Source organism: Boleophthalmus pectinirostris, unplaced genomic scaffold (assembly GCF_026225935.1).
Source record: "Boleophthalmus pectinirostris isolate CB_2022bp ecotype Guang Dong unplaced genomic scaffold, ASM2622593v1 HiC_scaffold_16, whole genome shotgun sequence".
In the NCBI taxonomy this organism is placed as follows: Eukaryota; Metazoa; Chordata; class Actinopteri; order Gobiiformes; family Gobiidae; genus Boleophthalmus; species Boleophthalmus pectinirostris.
The window spans coordinates 35,859,774-35,873,080 of NW_026571095.1; the positions used below are offsets into that span (position 1 = coordinate 35,859,774).

At 39.1% G+C, this 13,307-nt stretch overlaps 1 long non-coding RNA gene across 1 annotated transcript; it reads left to right on the plus strand.

The window, feature by feature from the left end:
* Positions 1-3,451, plus strand: LOC129408334 (uncharacterized). Its single transcript, XR_008631889.1, has 2 exons — positions 1-138; positions 1,908-3,451. It is a non-coding gene; the product is annotated as an uncharacterized LOC129408334 (long non-coding RNA).
* The last annotated feature ends 9,856 nt before the right edge of the window (positions 3,452-13,307 follow it).

The window sequence follows — 13,307 nt, forward strand, 5'->3', positions numbered from 1 at the left end:
CTCTTTGGCCTCAGCTCTGAAGTCCAACCCCTCACACCTCACAGAACTGGACCTGGGTTTTAACATTCTGGAAGAATCACATGTGAAGAAGCTCCTGGACCTTAAACAGAGTCCTGACTGTCGTCTGGAGACTCTGAGGTGAGTTGTGACTTTATGGGGCTGTTTTGAGTCTGGAACAGTTGACACATGTTTCCTTCTGTTTTAAAACTGGCACATGGATTGGCTAATTTACGCCTGAACCACAGAGCGGCAGAGTGCCCTGCACCAGGCTCGTTTCACTCACGTCCCTCCAAACCTTTTTCATGTTTTATTTTTCGAGGCTCGTGCAGTGAAGCGGTCTTCAGTCAAAAACAAAAATGTGTTTTTCTTGACCTAATCAGCCCACAGAGAGCGAGGAGACAAACATATCCAGTCAGACTTTGCTTGGACAGACCTGTTCTCAGCTGTAATCGAGAGGGATCTGGCTGCAGACCTTCACCCAGAGGACCCTCACGTGACTCACCTCCTTCCACACGTCCCTCAACAGTAACAAACAGCAGTCAAAAGAGAGACACACTTTACTGTTTTCAACAGAACCTTACAAAAGTTCACATTGTTTTACATTAACGACCATAGACTGTTTATATAAATGGACGTAGCTAATGCGCTAGTCTCCACGTTCCAAACAAGAAGTTCACATGTGGCTCTTCTGGCTCCTTCTGACTCTGGCTCCCATTGACTTACATTGGAATATTGTGGCTCCTCTCTCTGTACCTGCTGCTGTGGCCTCGACAGTTCAGTCTTAAAATGTTCGTATTAACTCGCTCTATATGATCTTGTTTTTTTTTTTCTGCTGTTGTCAGTTTAAAAAATCCTGTTCATAACTTAGAGTCTGGCTCCAGATTGGCTCCTGTAACCGTGAGCATCGAGAGCTTCATTTGAGTGGAGCTGAACGCTGTGGTGACGTCACACTCACTTAGTCCACGTCTTTATCCAGTCTGTGCTAAAGACACAAACCTTTTCCTAACCTGAACCATTACAGATTTGTGCCTCATCTTCACCAGACACAGGGTCTACAGCAGCAGATTCATGGACAAAATTGGATTTTATTTGTATTTACCCAGTTGTAGGCCACATGTCCACAATTAAATGTTTTATGTTTGTGATGACAAACTGTTAATTTCTCTGCAAACAGAGACCAGACAACACAAAGATACTTTCACATTAGGACACTTAAAGAAATGTACTGAGGATTAAAACAATCTCTGAAGTTCTGATAAGTGCAAAAATTCAAATGAACTTTCAATAACATTTAATAGTGAATGAATGTGTCAAACACACAGGACCTACAGGGACAACAGAGTGCACCTTAACTTAACTTCACCTCGAGGCAAAAACTGATAAAAACTGTAATAAATTTTCTCATAAAAAGTAAATAAATGAAAATGGTGAGGGACGTGTTGGTGGAGGTCTACAGCCAGACTTTGTGGCTCTAATCTGCTCTAGACTTCAGCACAGAGAAACACAACAGAGACTTTCCTTCACTCGTGTGTCGTGTTTCAGGAGTTAAAGCCAAAGTCACTTTTTACACAAGTTTTTCATTTTGGTTGTTTTTTTTATTCCTCTGGAAACTCAGAAAAACCTGTTCCCAGACTCAGACTTGGCCGGACTTTATTTGAGGTCTGGAGTTCACTGCACTGGAATCCACTGAAGAATTTACACTTTGTATAATCGACTTTATCCTCCATCTGTTTGATCCTGGTCTAGTCCTGGTCTAGTCCTGGTCCTGGTCTAGTCCTGGTCTAGTCCTGGTCTAGTCCTGGTCTAGTCCTGGTCTAGACCTGTTGTCGTTTAGTTTTGGATGTGATGTGTTTACAGGTGTGTAACAGTTTAAACTGAATCATTTCTGATCTCTGCTTCCTCCACAGTTGGAGACACTGAAGATGTGCAGCTCGTGTGCAGAAGCTTCAGACGGAGCTCAGAGGCAAGAAACAGAATAATCAAAAAAAAAAAGTGCGTCATTTAAACATTTCTTAATTGTGATTTTATTAATACTCAATACATTTACTTTTTGTGTTTAAATACGAGCTCAATAAAACAGAAGCAGCACTAATAAACTTTTAATAACATATTTTTTCTTCACAAAGATCGTGTTGATAATTTTACACATGAATCTTGTGTTTGATCATTTTCAGTTTAATCTTGGCTTTCCTGTTTTCCAGGGTTTTGGTTTTAGTTTTTGGTCGTGTAACAACCCTTTAAAATCTGTTTCTGTAAATAAGTTCTTATTTGTTCATGGTTACACATTTTCTCCAGTTGTTTTTTATAATATGTTCACAGAATCACGTAAATAACAAATTTTCACTCTATCATGAAATCGAGGTCAATGTAAATTTTAGCTGAAGCATTTTAACGCCCTCACCGGACAACAAGATCAAGTCAAATTTGGATAAATCTTCTTCTCCAAAACCCTTTGCAAATTGATTTATCTCTAAGAATCAAAAACCAGTTGTATCCTCATACTTTACTTCGACTTTGCACTGGCCCGAGCGTCTCGTGATGTACGGGAGCACGAAGTGTAATCGGCTCTCACATGAGTATTATTCATGTCAGAAAAGTGCAATGTTTGGAAAATAGTAAAGTGCTGCTACTCCGACAATGAAAAAGAAAAAAAATTAAGTATTGGGACGCGTGAAAAATAATGTTTATGCCGCTACTCTGACAGCAGAACAGCAGCATGTCGGAACATAGCGGCGTGACAGAACAGCGGCATGTCGGAATAACAACATGTCAGAACAGCGACCTGTCGGAACATAGTGGTGTGTTGAAACATAGCGGCGTGTTGAAACAGCGGCATGTCAGAATAGCGGTATGTCAAAACAGCAGCACTTGACCGCTGTCCAAGTTTTCACAGGATGGTGGTGCATTTGTGACAGAACCTACAGCACCATCTACTGGGCGCATGTGGCACTTCACAGTTAAAAGTTAAAAGTTAAAGTTTAAAGTAACACACTTCAAAAATAATGAGTAAAACTTGGCTGAGTTACAGATATTTATTATATTTTACATTTTTTTCTTGTAAATGTACAAAACTTAGGCTTTATTTGACACCGGTATCTTGTCTTTTTTGCTGCTTTTTTAGAACGTATTATTACCATTTATATTTTTACTCTTTGTTATTATAAAATATTGTGATGTGTGAGCTACCGAAATAATTTTAATGTGTGGATCACCAGAGGATAAAATCCACCTGTTGTAACTTTATTGTGTTTAATATGTTATTGTTACTGAAAATGTGGATTATTATTTGGTTTGAATATGACTGAAATGTTTTAATTTGGTAAACCGGATGTGTTTTATTGTGAAAGGAACTGGACAGGATGTACAATGTATTTTAACCCCCATGTTGAATATTCAAAAAAAGAAAAATAATCACAATAAAAATGCAAACACTGATGTTCCAATGAAGAAATCCTCCTCGGTCATTTATTCACTTCACTACGTAATAACACGTACAATGGAAGCATGACCAGACTGTACAGAATCCTTGAATACAACTGTGTCGAGTCAGATTCAAAATGTAATTGATAATGTTTGTTTGCACATGGGTTTAGTGTCTTTTGGCCAAATTTGAAGTGTTTGTAATTAAAAGTGTGCGTGGAGATGTCCTGAGTACGCCAGTGTGTGCGTTTATTATTCCCGGGTTTGATCCAGTACGGTCGACTTCCTGCTGGGTTTAGGACGGGGCCGTGATAGATATTTTTTCATCTCCTGACATGTTTTCGTTTCATAATTTTACATCGATTTTTTTTTCCATGTCGGGCTCATGAAAATCAAAGTTTGAGGTGGCGCCGCTGAGTCGTCTTTCTCCCACTTCTACTGCCCAAAAAAAGCCCAAAAACCTCACAGCGACTGGAGAGTTGAGACAGAACGACTTGTACTTGGAAACGTTTTTAATTCAAAGATTGTGGTGATAAAATAAATTCTTGGTCGACTTAAGACGAGGGACGTAACAAAAACTGAAATGTCATGATATCGTATCATCAAAGGTCTCAGTAATATCCTGGGCTGTCACGATAAATCGAATCACAAAGTACTATTACTACTACTGCTACTACTACTACTACTGCTACTACTACTACTACTACTACTGCTACTACTACTACTACTACTACTACTACTACTACTACTACTGCTACTACTACTACTACTACTACTACTGCTACTACTACTACTACTGCTACTACTACTACTACTACTACTACTACTACTACTACTACTACTACTACTACTACTACTACTACTACTGCTACTGCTGCTACTACTACTAGTACTACTACTGCTACTACTACTAGCACTACTGCTACTACTACTAGCACTACTACTACTGCTATTACTACTACTACTACTACTGCTACTACTACTACTACTACTACTACTACTACTACTACTGCTACTACTACTACTACTACTACTACTACTACTACTACTACTGCTACTACTACTAGTACTACTACTGCTACTACTACTACTACTGCTACTACTACTACTACTAGCACTACTACTACTACTACTAGCACTACTACTACTACCACTACTACTACTACTACTACTAGCACTAATAATATAATGTAATAATGTAATAATAAAGAGTCAGTGTAAATGTGCAGGTTTGTGAGTTAAACGTGTGAATGAAACAAAACTCAGCTCCAGGTCTGTTTGTGATCAGAAAATCGTCTCATCTGGACTCTTGAATTCAAATCCGTTCTTATTTTGTATTAGAAGGTTTCATCTCATGTGCGAATGTTTATTTTGTCACTTCATTTCAAACGTGTAGTTTTCAGAGTTACACGTTATTACTATAGTTCTTTTAAATTAAATTATCATCACTATTTTACTTAGTCTCCATCTGATCTTAGCTCTCCATTTTCATTTTTACTATAACTTTTAAGAGCTTTATGTTTATGTTTTATGTTTCTGTTTAAATTGTTGTATTTCAAATGTATGAAAAGTGTATATAGTGTAAATAAAGTTTGATGGATTGATTGAAGTATTTTTTCTCAGTTTTACACTCTGGACAGTTCAAGTGTTTTGCCTCTGTCGGGCAGTGTAGTTCTGTGACAGTAACATGAAGAGCGCAGGGTACAGACAGTTCCTTAAATCAAACAGAAGAGATTTTCTTTGTCTCATTGGTCTCTGGAGAAACACTGCAGATGAATGAAATCTTGTTACGGGAAACCTGAAGATTCCTGATAGACCCATGTTACTGAAGAACAGGTTACAAAAGTCTAAAAAAAAAAACAACAACTCCTGATTACATAAAAATAAACACACACTCTTCAGACATAAATAAGGACATTTTAGCCTCTTTCTAAAAAACGCTGACGCTCCAAACTTCAGAACCAGAACCACGGAGACAGACCCGCTTCACCTTCAGCTCCACGCTTCCCTCCGCGCGCACTGATGACGTTTAATGTTTACAACGAATGGGCCCTGAAATATGACGTCATTATGTAGTTCTGTCTCTCAAGAGGGTCTGGCTGCAGAAATATGACGTCATTATGTAGTTCTGTCTCTCAAGAGGGTCTGGCTGCAGAAATATGACGTCATTATGTAGTTCTGTCTCTCAAGAGGGTCTGGCTGCAGAAATATGACGTCATTATGTAGTTCTGTCTCTCAAGAGGGTCTGGCTGCAGAAATATGACGTCATTATGTAGTTCTGTCTCTCAAGAGGGTCTGGCTGCAGAAATATGACGTCATTATGTAGTTCTGTCTCTCAAGAGGGTCTGGCTGCAGAAATATGACGTCATTATGTAGTTCTGTCTCTCAAGAGGGTCTGGCTGCAGACACATGAATGTTTTTCAGTCTGTACATTTGATTTATGGTGAAATGTGCCGTTTATTTGGTGTCTCTTTTGATAGTAACTAACAGTGTTGTGCAAGTTCACACTTTTCATGAACTAGTTCAAAGTTCAGTTCATTTTATATTTAGATGAGATCTGTAAATGAAAGGCTGCATTTATTTTTCAAACTGACTTCTAGTTTACAACAACTTTACAAGATCCACTGTTGGACAAGTGACTTTAAAACTGTAATGTGTTATTTATGACTTGTTACTGTAATTTCAAAGTCATTTGTTACATTACAATATTACTGTATTTAAAATGTAAGGCATTACATTACTATTGCAGCACTTTTAATTTACTCTCACCAAAAGAACTGTTAAGATGCTGAACTTTTGCTCCGTATATGGACTGAACCAGGACTGAACCAGGACTAAACCAGGTCTAAACCAGGACTAAACCAGGACTAAACCAGAACTGAACCAGGACTGAACCAGGTCTAAACCAGGACTAAACCAGGTCTATACCAGAACTGAACCAGGACTAAACCAGGTCTAAACCAGGTCTAAACCAGGACTAAACCAGGACTGAACCAGAATTGAACCAGGTCTAAACCAGGACTGAACCAGGACTGAACCAGGTCTAAACCAGGAATAAACCAAGACTAAACCAGGACTGAACCAGAATTGAACCAGGTCTAAACCAGAACTGAACCAGGACTAAACCAGGACTAAACCAAGACTAAACCAGGACCAAACCAGGACTAATCCTGGACTAGAACTTGGAATCTAGGACCGCCCCTGAGAGAACCCCGAGTGCGATCGTGCGTCAGCTGCGTTTATCTCGGTGGAGCGTGGACTTCTGCGTCGGTCCTTTCGCTCAGGATCACGGTCTACGCGGGCGAACCTCCGGCGTTTCACCGCTGCTGATATCGCGGTGATTTTAGCAAATTTGTATGAAAAAAAACGAAAAACCCACCATTTCAATCCAGGTTAAAAAGCATTGTGACGCGCGTTACTGACATTTGTACCAAGTAAAATAATACGCGCGCGGAGCAGCACGTCCTGTGCCTGTAGATTTCAGAAAATAGGATCCATCCTATTTTTTGACGCTCTACACGAGCGTAGGCGCGTATCCCCGTCAAAATACACAGAGAGCATGAATCTGTTGTTGTATTTGTGCATTTACCATCAGCCCTGGGCAGTTGTGTATCATGTGAAAGAGCCCAGATCCACATACACTGTTAATTAGTGCTTTGAAATTTACTTTTGAAATCCTTGCGTTTGCCGTGGTCAGCCTGTACAGAAGGTAAATACAAGCAGCTAAACGCGCCCAGTCAAGTTTGATTGACTTCCCATTGAGAGACACAAGAGCCCGTACGTTCCGTTAAAGCTGCCGGTGGAGTGGCCTTCGCGTTGACACGCGGCTGTGGTTTCGCGAGGTGAAGTGCGAGCAGATCGTCACTCGTCAGGTGAAAACAAATTCCGACATTTAACTGAACCCCAACAGTGACGTACGTCGTTCATCACACATAATTTGAACAAATTCACGTTCAAGTTCTTGATTTACAAACGTGTTGCGTTCAGTTCAAAGTTCACTGAAAAATGAACGTGTTCAATGAACGCGCTCTTTTGAATGCGTTCATGCACAACACTGGTAACTAAGTACATGTACTATAAGAATGTACTATTGTACTGTAATAAAATAATAATGTAATAAATGTAATAAACTGTGGTGTTCCACATGATCATATCTGGCAAAGATAATTTGTTCATTTTTGATTGTCACTTGCTTCAGCAAAGAGGGAAAACAATGAGATTTACTGACATACAGCTGTTAATGCAGTGTGTGTGTGTGTGTGTGTGTGTGCGTGTGTGTGTGTGTGTGTGTGTGCGTGCGTGCGTGCGTGTGTGTGTGTGTGTGTGTGTGTGTGCGTGTGTGTGTGTGTGTGTGTGTGTGTGTGTGTGTGTGTGTGTGTAATGGATTTAATGTTTGACTCTTCATATTATGATAAAGTATTTCCAGAAGTTCCTTGGATTGTTTAATAAACCATCTTTTCTCAGGAGAGATTCTTTCTTTCTTTACAAACTGACTGTATAAATCTAATCCCTGGTCCTTAATAATGATATTTAGTAAAGCAAATCTCATCACAGTTTTTTTTTTTTAACTTTAAGATAATTTTGCCTATTTAAGATGTATCCCTTAAATATAGCCGTTTTGTTTTGCAAAAGTTAAACATACATTTTCATTTTTTTTTTAGAAGATTTGGATGCGAAATATTAAAATAATTTGGTCACAAAATCCGACAGTTTGATCATCTGTGCGTCTTTTTACTGATCCGTGTGTGGAATCTGCGCGGAGCGTGTTAGCATTAGCATTAGCGCTAGCGCTAGCAGCGTCCCTCGGTTGCTAAGCGACGGGAGAGCGGCTCCGTCCTGTCCCATTTCCACACCGGCCTGGATTATTATTATTATTATTATTATTATTATTATTATTATTATTATTATTATTATTATTATTATTATTATTATTTTAATAGATCCATGCCTGGAGTCCGCGGAGGACACTTCAAACCCTTTGAATTGGGACACAGCCATTGACTTGAACGGGCGGCCATTTTGGAACCTGGGGTTTGTAACGGCCAAACCCAAACATGGCGTCGCTTCAGGGTGAACCACTTTTAAAAATTATGGTGGACGGTCCGGCTCCAGAGAGGCGTAAATATGGATTAGGTCGTGACACAAACCGAGGTAAGTGTGGTTAACAATGAGCTCACTTTGCGGACACGGACTTTCTATTATTTTATTGGAGCTAATTTTTATAAAGTGTTTTAATCAATATGTGGCCGCGTTAGCTTCCGTTACTGACAACAGCTGTAACGTGAGCGCAGACAAACTACAAATCTAACTACAGATCAACAGCTTTTTCTGTTTCACTTAGTCAGGATTCTACATCAAATTATACAGATAATAATATCAATTGTTTATTGCTCCAGTTAAGTTTGTTACTATGGAAAAATAAACACTAAAGCAGTTGACTTAAATGAAGCCGACAACAATATGTGTATGTGTATTTAATTCAATATAGGCCTGTAAGATTAATCACAATCAAATTGAAATCTCAAAGGCAGCATATGTTTTCCTTAGGCTAAGATAATTTCCTCTACAAACAGCAAAATCTCCTGTTAACCCTGCACTTCAGAACTACTACTGTACTAAATGAAATTCTGACATTAGTTTGTCTTTTCATATCATTATTATCATTATTTTTGTCAAATCTTCAACACATGTTTAAAATGTGGTCTTTGAACAGAATCTATTTATTAAAAGAAACAGCTTGTCAGAATAATGACAATTACATATATTTTCCCCACATCGTTTAAGCCTAACTCAGAATGAAGAACACTTTGTGCTGGACTCTTGCAGGTGTTCTTCAACTGGTGGAACGTAACACTGAGACCTGCAGACAGATATCCTGGACAAATCAGGAGATCCCACCAGGACCTGTTAGGAGACGCCGGACTCCAGAGTGAGAGAAACATGAGCTATTTGACAATAGCTTTTACTATTAATGACAATACATGTTTTATCACCATCATCTTCATCCTAAATTACCAGTGACCTCGTTAAATCATCAGCACTGTTCACCTCACATGAACTCACCGTATTATACTGTTTCACCAGCTGAGAAAAAGATATTTAAAAGCATAAAATACACATTTTTACATACATTTAGAGCAGCAAAAATTTCATGTCATTCTATTACATCAAAATAATATTACTCTATTTGAAGTACAATTGGTCCAGAATAAAAAAAGTATTTGGGGAAACCACCACTCAAGTTAGTAACTGTGTGGAAGTAATGTCTGATTTATCATTTTAATTTACTAAACATTAAATAATTCACAAAATCCGGTGTTTTTACAGGATAGATCACAAAAAGTATATATAAAAAACAATATTATATCTTAAAGGGCCTCGCAAGACACACAAATGTTTAAATCATTTGTTGTCATCATGAAGCTATTGTTATTTGCAGACTAATTTTGGAGGAGTGAACAAAAGTTTCAGTCTAACAAGAGTACTGTTCACTATAAAATATATTAATTACACTCAACTAAGCCCAGTTGTTCTCTTCTTCAGGTGAAATCGCTTCGCGTCTTTGGACAGGATGTCCTCAAATCAAAACCATCTCCCTGTGCGAAGGAAATTTTAACCTGCAGCCCTGACGCTCAACAGTACTAAACCAGAACTGAACCAGAACTAAACCAGGACTATTATTGTTACTATAACTTTTAAGAGCTTTATGTTTATGTTTTATGTTTCTGTTTAAATTGTTGTATTTCAAATGTATGAAAAGTGTATATAGTGTAAATAAAGTTTGATGGATTGATTGAAGTATTTTTTCTCAGTTTTACACTCTGGACAGTTCAAGTGTTTTGCCTCTGTCGGGCAGTGTAGTTCTGTGACAGTAACATGAAGAGCGCAGGGTACAGACAGTTCCTTAAATCAAACAGAAGAGATTTTCTTTGTCTCATTGGTCTCTGGAGAAACACTGCAGATGAATGAAATCTTGTTACGGGAAACCTGAAGATTCCTGATAGACCCATGTTACTGAAGAACAGGTTACAAAAGTCTAAAAAAAAAAAAAAAAACAACAACTCCTGATTACATAAAAATAAACACACACTCTTCAGACATAAATAAGGACATTTTAGCCTCTTTCTAAAAACGCTGACGCTCCAAACTTCAGAACCAGAACCACGGAGACAGACCCGCTTCACCTTCAGCTCCACGCTTCCCTCCGCGCGCACTGATGACGTTTAATGTTTACAACGAATGGGCCCTGAAATATGACGTCATTATGTAGTTCTGTCTCTCAAGAGGGTCTGGCTGCAGAAATATGACGTCATTATGTAGTTCTGTCTCTCAAGAGGGTCTGGCTGCAGAAATATGACGTCATTATGTAGTTCTGTCTCTCAAGAGGGTCTGGCTGCAGAAATATGACGTCATTATGTAGTTCTGTCTCTCAAGAGGGTCTGGCTGCAGAAATATGACGTCATTATGTAGTTCTGTCTCTCAAGAGGGTCTGGCTGCAGACACATGAATGTTTTTCAGTCTGTACATTTGATTTATGGTGAAATGTGCCGTTTATTTGGTGTCTCTTTTGATAGTAACTAACAGTGTTGTGCAAGTTCACACTTTTCATGAACTAGTTCAAAGTTCAGTTCATTTTATATTTAGATGAGATCTGTAAATGAAAGGCTGCATTTATTTTTCAAACTGACTTCTAGTTTACAACAACTTTACAAGATCCACTGTTGGACAAGTGACTTTAAAACTGTAATGTGTTATTTATGACTTGTTACTGTAATTTCAAAGTCATTTGTTACATTACAATATTACTGTATTTAAAATGTAAGGCATTACATTACTATTGCAGCACTTTTAATTTACTCTCACCAAAAGAACTGTTAAGATGCTGAACTTTTGCTCCGTATATGGACTGAACCAGGACTGAACCAGGACTAAACCAGGTCTAAACCAGGACTAAACCAGGACTAAACCAGAACTGAACCAGGACTGAACCAGGTCTAAACCAGGACTAAACCAGGTCTATACCAGAACTGAACCAGGACTAAACCAGGTCTAAACCAGGTCTAAACCAGGACTAAACCAGGACTGAACCAGAATTGAACCAGGTCTAAACCAGGACTGAACCAGGACTGAACCAGGTCTAAACCAGGAATAAACCAAGACTAAACCAGGACTGAACCAGAATTGAACCAGGTCTAAACCAGAACTGAACCAGGACTAAACCAGGACTAAACCAAGACTAAACCAGGACCAAACCAGGACTAATCCTGGACTAGAACTTGGAATCTAGGACCGCCCCTGAGAGAACCCCGAGTGCGATCGTGCGTCAGCTGCGTTTATCTCGGTGGAGCGTGGACTTCTGCGTCGGTCCTTTCGCTCAGGATCACGGTCTACGCGGGCGAACCTCCGGCGTTTCACCGCTGCTGATATCGCGGTGATTTTAGCAAATTTGTATGAAAAAAAACGAAAAACCCACCATTTCAATCCAGGTTAAAAAGCATTGTGACGCGCGTTACTGACATTTGTACCAAGTAAAATAATACGCGCGCGGAGCAGCACGTCCTGTGCCTGTAGATTTCAGAAAATAGGATCCATCCTATTTTTTGACGCTCTACACGAGCGTAGGCGCGTATCCCCGTCAAAATACACAGAGAGCATGAATCTGTTGTTGTATTTGTGCATTTACCATCAGCCCTGGGCAGTTGTGTATCATGTGAAAGAGCCCAGATCCACATACACTGTTAATTAGTGCTTTGAAATTTACTTTTGAAATCCTTGCGTTTGCCGTGGTCAGCCTGTACAGAAGGTAAATACAAGCAGCTAAACGCGCCCAGTCAAGTTTGATTGACTTCCCATTGAGAGACACAAGAGCCCGTACGTTCCGTTAAAGCTGCCGGTGGAGTGGCCTTCGCGTTGACACGCGGCTGTGGTTTCGCGAGGTGAAGTGCGAGCAGATCGTCACTCGTCAGGTGAAAACAAATTCCGACATTTAACTGAACCCCAACAGTGACGTACGTCGTTCATCACACATAATTTGAACAAATTCACGTTCAAGTTCTTGATTTACAAACGTGTTGCGTTCAGTTCAAAGTTCACTGAAAAATGAACGTGTTCAATGAACGCGCTCTTTTGAATGCGTTCATGCACAACACTGGTAACTAAGTACATGTACTATAAGAATGTACTATTGTACTGTAATAAAATAATAATGTAATAAATGTAATAAACTGTGGTGTTCCACATGATCATATCTGGCAAAGATAATTTGTTCATTTTTGATTGTCACTTGCTTCAGCAAAGAGGGAAAACAATGAGATTTACTGACATACAGCTGTTAATGCAGTGTGTGTGTGTGTGTGTGTGTGTGTGCGTGTGTGTGTGTGTGTGTGTGTGTGTGTGCGTGCGTGCGTGCGCGCGCGCGTGCGTGCGTGCGTGTGTGTGTGTGTGTGCGTGCGTGTGTGTGTGTGTGTGCGTGTGTGTGTGTGTGTGTGTGTGTGTGTGTGTGTGTGTGTGCGTGTGTGTGTGTGTGTGTGTAATGGATTTAATGTTTGACTCTTCATATTATGATAAAGTATTTCCAGAAGTTCCTTGGATTGTTTAATAAACCATCTTTTCTCAGGAGAGATTCTTTCTTTCTTTACAAACTGACTGTATAAATCTAATCCCTGTTCCTTAATAATGATATTTAGTAAAGCAAATCTCATCACAGTTTTTTTTTTTTAACTTTAAGATAATTTTGCCTATTTAAGATGTATCCCTTAAATATAGCCGTTTTGTTTTGCAAAAGTTAAACATACATTTTCATTTTTTTTTTTTAGAAGATTTGGATGCGAAATATTAAAATAATTTGGTCACAAATCCGACAGTTTGATCATCTGTGCGTCTTTTTA